Raw genomic sequence first — 7,097 nt, 5'->3', positions numbered from 1 at the left:
AAACTCTACAGATGCGAAGCTAAGCCAGGATGGTATGCAGTGACATATGCTGACAAAGCTGACAATTTGCCAGCACTGACTGTAGAAGAAAATTCCCTAAAAAATTTAAAGTGAATATATCACATTTTGAGAAGACAGAGCAGTCAATTCCATAACTTCAGATTATATCTAAAGTTGTATTTTTAAAACTCAAGGATCTCTAAATGCTCCTCCCCACCTAAATAACCTACATACATTAAAAAGTAGGATTTACCCATTTTATCTAATCCTTTGAGGATATAGATATGCTCATAGCCACTTATTTCATTTCAAGGCATTATCTGTCCTCATCCTCTCTCTGATCATGCAGCTGTTCTTTGTCATATAAATCACTTCTCTTACAACTGGAACAACCTCTAGTAAACCTTTGTCCCCTACTGCACATCTCTATAAACTCTTAATGCCATATTTGTATCCCCAACCATAGTCTCTGAACAGTCATATTCTAACTAACCTTCTCCTCGCAGCAGCTTTATATATACTCTGTTTTTCTGTGATCTCTCCAAACTGCCAACCTTCCTCAACAACAAATTCTTGATTTATCTTATTACATGATCACATATTTACAATCCTTTGTAAACGATGCTTTACTCTTTTGTATCCTTTGCAAGATGCAGAGTATCATATATAGCTTTGAAACTACTGAATTGTATGTTTTGTTTTACTTATAACTGCCACTATATGTAAAATATGTTCCATTGTATATAATTTTGTTCATATAATTTCTTTAGATGTGCTTTATACTACAAACTCAATATATGATGTAAGTCTATTGTAAATACTTTAAAACCATTGAATATTTAGGTGTTGTTTTGCACAAAAGTTCTGTGCCATGATGTCTTTTCATTGTAATTTCCTGGAGCTTTTCCATCGAGCATCTACTGAAATGGGTATCTGCCCGGTCAGATTTGCCTGGTAAACAAATGCAAATAAATTTGTTTTATGACTGCCTAAATCTCTGGATAAATACATTAATAACATGCATTTAAATTAAACTTTCAGTCTTTTGAGTTCAACTGTTTTTGATATAGGGCACAGTAAAATTCAACTCATATAATGACCAATCATAATTTTTTGAAGCTTGGTCAGTATGTTTGCAAATAATCCTTACCTCAGGAAGATGCTATGCACAGAACAGAAATTGCAGGACACAAAGATTCCTTGCCCAAAACTAGTGACCATGTTGCTTTTTTTCTGGTTTACTTCAATGGTTACCAGTACATTGAATTAAGAATTTTATGATGGGATGTCAAAATCAAGAAACCTATCATGAGTGAAGCTGTACAGAATTTTCATAACAGGCCAGAATTTTATTATGGTAATATAATGATTTTCTAGAAAAAATGATGATATTTTAGTCATAAAATATGTACATCTTTTGAGCCTCTCAATAATTCTCATGCAGTTTTCAAAAGGACCTATGTGCTCAAGTAGTCAGACAAGTGGACGCACATTCCTGATACCTGAGTAAGGAGAGATACTGCGTTCTCTGCTGATCAATATTTCGTGGTGATTTGGGTCAGACGGACAGGTTTACAGATAGACAGACCTAGGAAGCTCAGCCATGAAATTAGGGCATCTGAATAACCTAGCAGGTTTCTGTGCAGGATTAGTTCAACTCCCTCTTCTGGAACAGCTTCTCCAATATACCATGGGATGTGATGTGATGTCTGAATGGAATCCTGGGAAATGCCTCAGAAATCAGGGGCAGCAAGGATCTATGGCCAAAAAGCAAATATTACTTATAATGGTAGTAACACAAGAACATGTTGATGGAGACCAGCAACAAGGGAAGTTAAAGAAAGATATCTTCAGTTCAGTGTTAGCATGTGATCCAGTTTCATTTTGACTGACAGGTACCGGCAGTTCAGGAAGGCAAAATCTGTGTCAGTCACTGAATCAAAAAACAAGTTTTTGAAAAGTTTGATGAAAGTAAGGAAAATTACTTTCAGATGGACTGAAAGAGATTCTGGCAAACTATCCAACGACTTTGGGTACAGGATATTTCCCAGGCTGTTTTGCTTTCAAGGTAGAAAAGCTGCAGGAGTTAATTTGGTTAGACTATAAGAACTGAAGGTAGTGGATATTGCTGGGATATTGTGGTTAGCATGCTACGTCAGTGTTAGACGGAAGATAGGTATGATAGGGACAGTACCACTGACTTGGCAACTAGGACGATACTTCCCATTTTCAGAAAGGAGAACAATAGGATGTGTTCCAGTAATGGAGGGATCACACTCTAGAGTCCATGAGAAAGTTTATTCCAAGTGCTGGAAAGGAGACTTCATACAACAGCTCAGTCTCTAATTAATGAGGAGAACTGCTGATGCCATTCTCACATACACTGGTAAATCATTTTTTTCTTTCATCATCATCATTTCTTTCTCTTCACATAGATTTTAGAGGTATGTAGAATTTACCAGTACAGTCTATATGTGTTGCTTGATCAAGAGAATGCATAGGATTGTGTACCCCAGAATTTCTTGTAGGAAGGGCTACAACAATAAGAGATTACAGGGCCACTGCATTATGCCATTCAATTTCTGTATTTATGATTTGAGAGTTGTGTCTACATCCTTGGTATAAAGTCAGATATGTTCATTGTAGGTATAAGATTTTGCTAAGGTTATGTGTTGTTGCTCCTTCTGTTCATAATGTTTACAGATAGCACATCAAGGTGCAGCAGAGATTTGGATAGTATCCAATTTAAAAGTTCTACTTGGCATCTTATTGTCCTCTTGCATGTAATGAAGTGGCTCATTGCTGAATACATTGCAGGTGAGATGATAATAAGCACCTGCAAATCAGAAGTTGTAGGTCTTTCCAAAGAAAGATTTGTTCCCTAAAAGTAAGACAACAAAATATACACCAAGCAGTGGCGTAGGAGTTTAAATACCTTGAGGTCTTGTGCAAGAATGAAGACAAAAGGGATCTGAAGATTGGATATCAAATGGCTAAAGTGGCAGTAGTATCATAGGCATTATACAAAAATGTAATGGTAAAGTGAGGGCTCAAGTAACATGATGAAGTTCTCAAATGTCCAACCTGTCCATGTTCCCTAAATGCACCTATGGTAACAAGCTATGAGTAGTAACTAAAAGGATAAACTCATGGATACAAACAGTGAAAATGAAGATCCTTTATAGGGGTCCTTGACTCACCTCATCATAGAGTAAGGTGCTTATCAGTCTGGGGGAGCTCAGAGTACAGTCATTGATCCTTTGGGTTGAGATGCGTCAGCTGAGGTGGTGAGATACCTAATGTAGATGTCCTCCTGGCTACATCCTGTGGGAAGCATATCTGATATGTTCCATTTGAAGGATGCCTCTGGAAAAACACAAGATTTTCTGGAAAGATTATATCTTCAGCTTGTCTGGAGAGCTCACAGGTTAAGCTGGGCTTGTTGGTAGGAATTGGAAAGTCTAGTCTTTGTTCAGCTTACTACCATCATGACTCTCACAAGGCCAAATAGTTTAGAAAATGAACAGATGGATATATGGATGGAGTAAGTTTACAGAAAGCTCAGCATCAGCGCTAAATGGTTAGCCCCATCCCCCCAAAAAATGTCTGTGTTGTTTGATCTTACCATGCTAGATGTACAGATGAACAAATTATTTACTCCATACAAAGCAATAAAGGAAGTCATATCATACATAACTTTTTCACTCCAGCATTTGTCTTCAGCTACTGATCTGACTCCTACAAATTCTAGCACATATCTTGCCTTAACTAGGCTTGAAAAACATGCAAATTACAATACAAATAAGATACAATGCAGAATTTATTAAGAATACAAATTATGTTTTTATCACATGTTGTCTCATCTGCACTTACATAGAGCTGCACTGCTGTATAGTCAGCTGTTGTACAACTGGTAACAACTGTGACACCATGATATGCCACATTCTAATAACAAGTGGCGTCATAATATGCCACAGTATAGTAACATCACGACACACTACAGTCTGTTAACAAGTAATGTCATGATGTGCCACAGTCTAATAACAAGTGACATCTTGACATGCCACAGTCTAATAATAAGTGGTGTCATGATATGCCACAGTATAGTAACAACTGACATCATGATTTGCCACAGTCTAACAAGTAACATCATAACATGCCACAGTCTATTAACAAGAAACGTCATGTTGTGCCACTGTCTATTAATAAGTGACTCATAATATGCCACAGTCTAATAATTCTTCACCATAATAAGCCTGACTGAAAGCACATGTTGCCATATTTAACTGACATGTACTAACTGCACATTATTTAACACTACAGACTCATACAACTCCTGTATTATCTATTAGGGACTTCAGGATATATATAAAGCTAAGTAAATGCAAGCCACTGAAATGGCTTTGATGACGTATTGCTTAGCATGTATATTTTGAGGAGGAAGTCACAAGTTACTATGGAAAATTTAATAAAATGCATGCGTATCATCTTTCACAATAGTTTAGTAACTGATGATAACAAACCAAATGGAGTTGATAATCTGTTGCATGATGCAGGTTAGCACCTGTTTTAGTTGTGCTGGAAATCTACAAAGTACTTTATTTAAAAAAAAACTAGTTAAGCATCAGCTGGTATACAACAAAAAGTGTGTGTCTCTTATAATGAGCAGATTTACTACTGTTAATGAATCTGGTGCCATTGCTGTTGATAGTATAGCTTTTCAGCAAGTAATTAGAAGTTTAATGGTTGTTAATTATCACATTTATTTCTAGCAAGTTAAAAATACATGGTTTCTCTGTATGGTGTTGGTGTCACTCATCTCATATTCATTATTTTGCTTCAGCCAAAAAAAAAAAATATATATATATATATATATATATATACACACACACACACACACACACACACACACACACACACACACACACAGAATAACAGTTGTGATAAAACCAGAACAAACTAGAGTGAGATTTCACAAAAAGTTAGGTCATGGCTCATCTACTTATAAATGTAAATGCTGAATAAGTTGCTGAATCACCACACTGTTAATGGGCTGATTTACTACTGTGCACATGGGAAATGTACTTTATGACTGTACATACAGTCACATATTAATGAGACTGTGTAATATCCAAGGGTTTTCTGTAACAGTTGTCATTGGAGGGGGCCCTGGCTCATCTGGACCTAGCTTATCAATCAACCACTCTATCAATTAAAATAAATACATTAAGTGATAATCAAGCCGAAAGCAAAAACAAGTAATTAGCGTTCTTTTGTAATACATCTAAAAGATAGTCCATGCTGAAGTGGTTTCAGTGTTATATATTAGTATGGTTTCCTCATTGCTGTCAATAGCTTGTTATTACTTCAAGATCATATCCATTCTAAGAAACTGGCAACATTGTTTGAACACAGTTATAACAGAGGGGGATACAATGGCATATGGAATGCTGCTAGTGAAAGACATTTGTTATTTTTATTTATATATTATTTTAGAATTTCTGATGTAATTGATAATAATGGATTACTGGATATATTGTTGTGTTAGTGTAAATAAGGGATAACAGCACTTGCTAGATTACTGGATTCATTGTTTTACTGTAAAGGGATGGTGATGCTGTATCCATTATGAAGAAACATGGTGCATTACACAGAAGAATTTCATAGTGATCAGTTAGCTACCTATTTAGAGATTTCTGATATTAATGGAGTTACATTTGTATGTATGTGTATAACTACTACTTGTTCAGGCATTTTGTTGAATGACTAAATAAAATTATTACAAATTTTAATGAAGCATGTGAATCTGTTGTTAGAAACTTAAAGGATACCAGGACCCAAAAGGTGAAAAATTCTGCATTACTATGACTTTTGTTTTTTTATTTTTCTTGTTGGTTATCCTCACAAATTGCCTAATGGGAACTACTATGCTGGCATGATTTTTGTTATTATATGTCCATTAGGAAGGTGAAAAAAATGTATTTAATCATGTTTTTTCCACTAACTTACAAAAAAACTATTGTGGCTTTCTATCTTTGTCTTTTTTCTTTCTTTTTTTCCCGTATACTGCAAGTGAATGGAGTATCATTTGTTATAGTTAAGTGAATTCCTTTGATTTCTGTTTCAAAGCTATTTCCCTAAAAGCATTTTCCAGCATATCCAAAATTTAAGTTTGAAAGAGTTGCAAATATATTTGGTTCTGTTCAAGTGCAAAATTGTAGCTACAGATCAGGCTTATTAGCTAAGATATTGAGAGAGCCATTTGTGACCGATAGCACATATTGTAGTCCTCATTTAAGGCATTTTATTGACCCTGAAGATGTATATTTAAGTGCTAGAATCACTGACCTGCATAAATACCTTATTTTGCAAAGGTTATAAGTATAGATGTAGCTATCTACCTCATATTCATCATTTTGCTTCAGCCAATATATATATATATATATATATATATATATATATATATATATATATATATATATATATATATATAATAACAGTTGTGGTGATAAAGCCAGAGTGAAACAGAGTGAGATTTCACAAAAATCCAAGACCAAAGTATGTACCCATCCTGCAGAAAGTGGTAATGGAAAGAGAGAGGACGTAATGTGGTACTCCTGGGGGCTAGATTAAAGAAAAGGAAAATGCATTGTGATGTGAAGAACTTGATTCAGGGAGGTGTTATCTTTCAGGATTAATGGCTAACACTAGATTTAATATGGTTTTAGCGTGTTTAAACAGCTTCAGATAGTTTGAACACTGAAAAAAACTGTAGAGGCTTCTGAAATAATTTAAATTATATTTATGAGTGTCACATTGGCTGATTACTCTGTTGAAAGGCCAGGAAAATGTTCCTGCCTAAAATATTTTAAAAAATTATTCGCGCCTTTGTGGAACAAAGAAACTGAGCCCTTGCTGTGACCCAGGTGACCAGGCTTCCATTTGCATCCTCAGCACTAGAGGTATAGGCAAGGAGGAGGAAAAGTGAAGGGGTACGGCCGACTCACCTCCCCTGTGTAAGTGAGGATGGTTGTGCACATACAGTAACACACTAGGGGGTACTACTTCCCTGGTGGAGGCAGGAGAAACCACTGCTC

This window comes from Protopterus annectens, chromosome 1.part2 (assembly GCF_019279795.1).
Source record: "Protopterus annectens isolate FY-2018-M chromosome 1.part2, PAN1.0, whole genome shotgun sequence".
Classification (NCBI taxonomy): Eukaryota; Metazoa; Chordata; order Ceratodontiformes; family Protopteridae; genus Protopterus; species Protopterus annectens.
Note: the sequence above shows the minus strand (reverse complement) of the source record.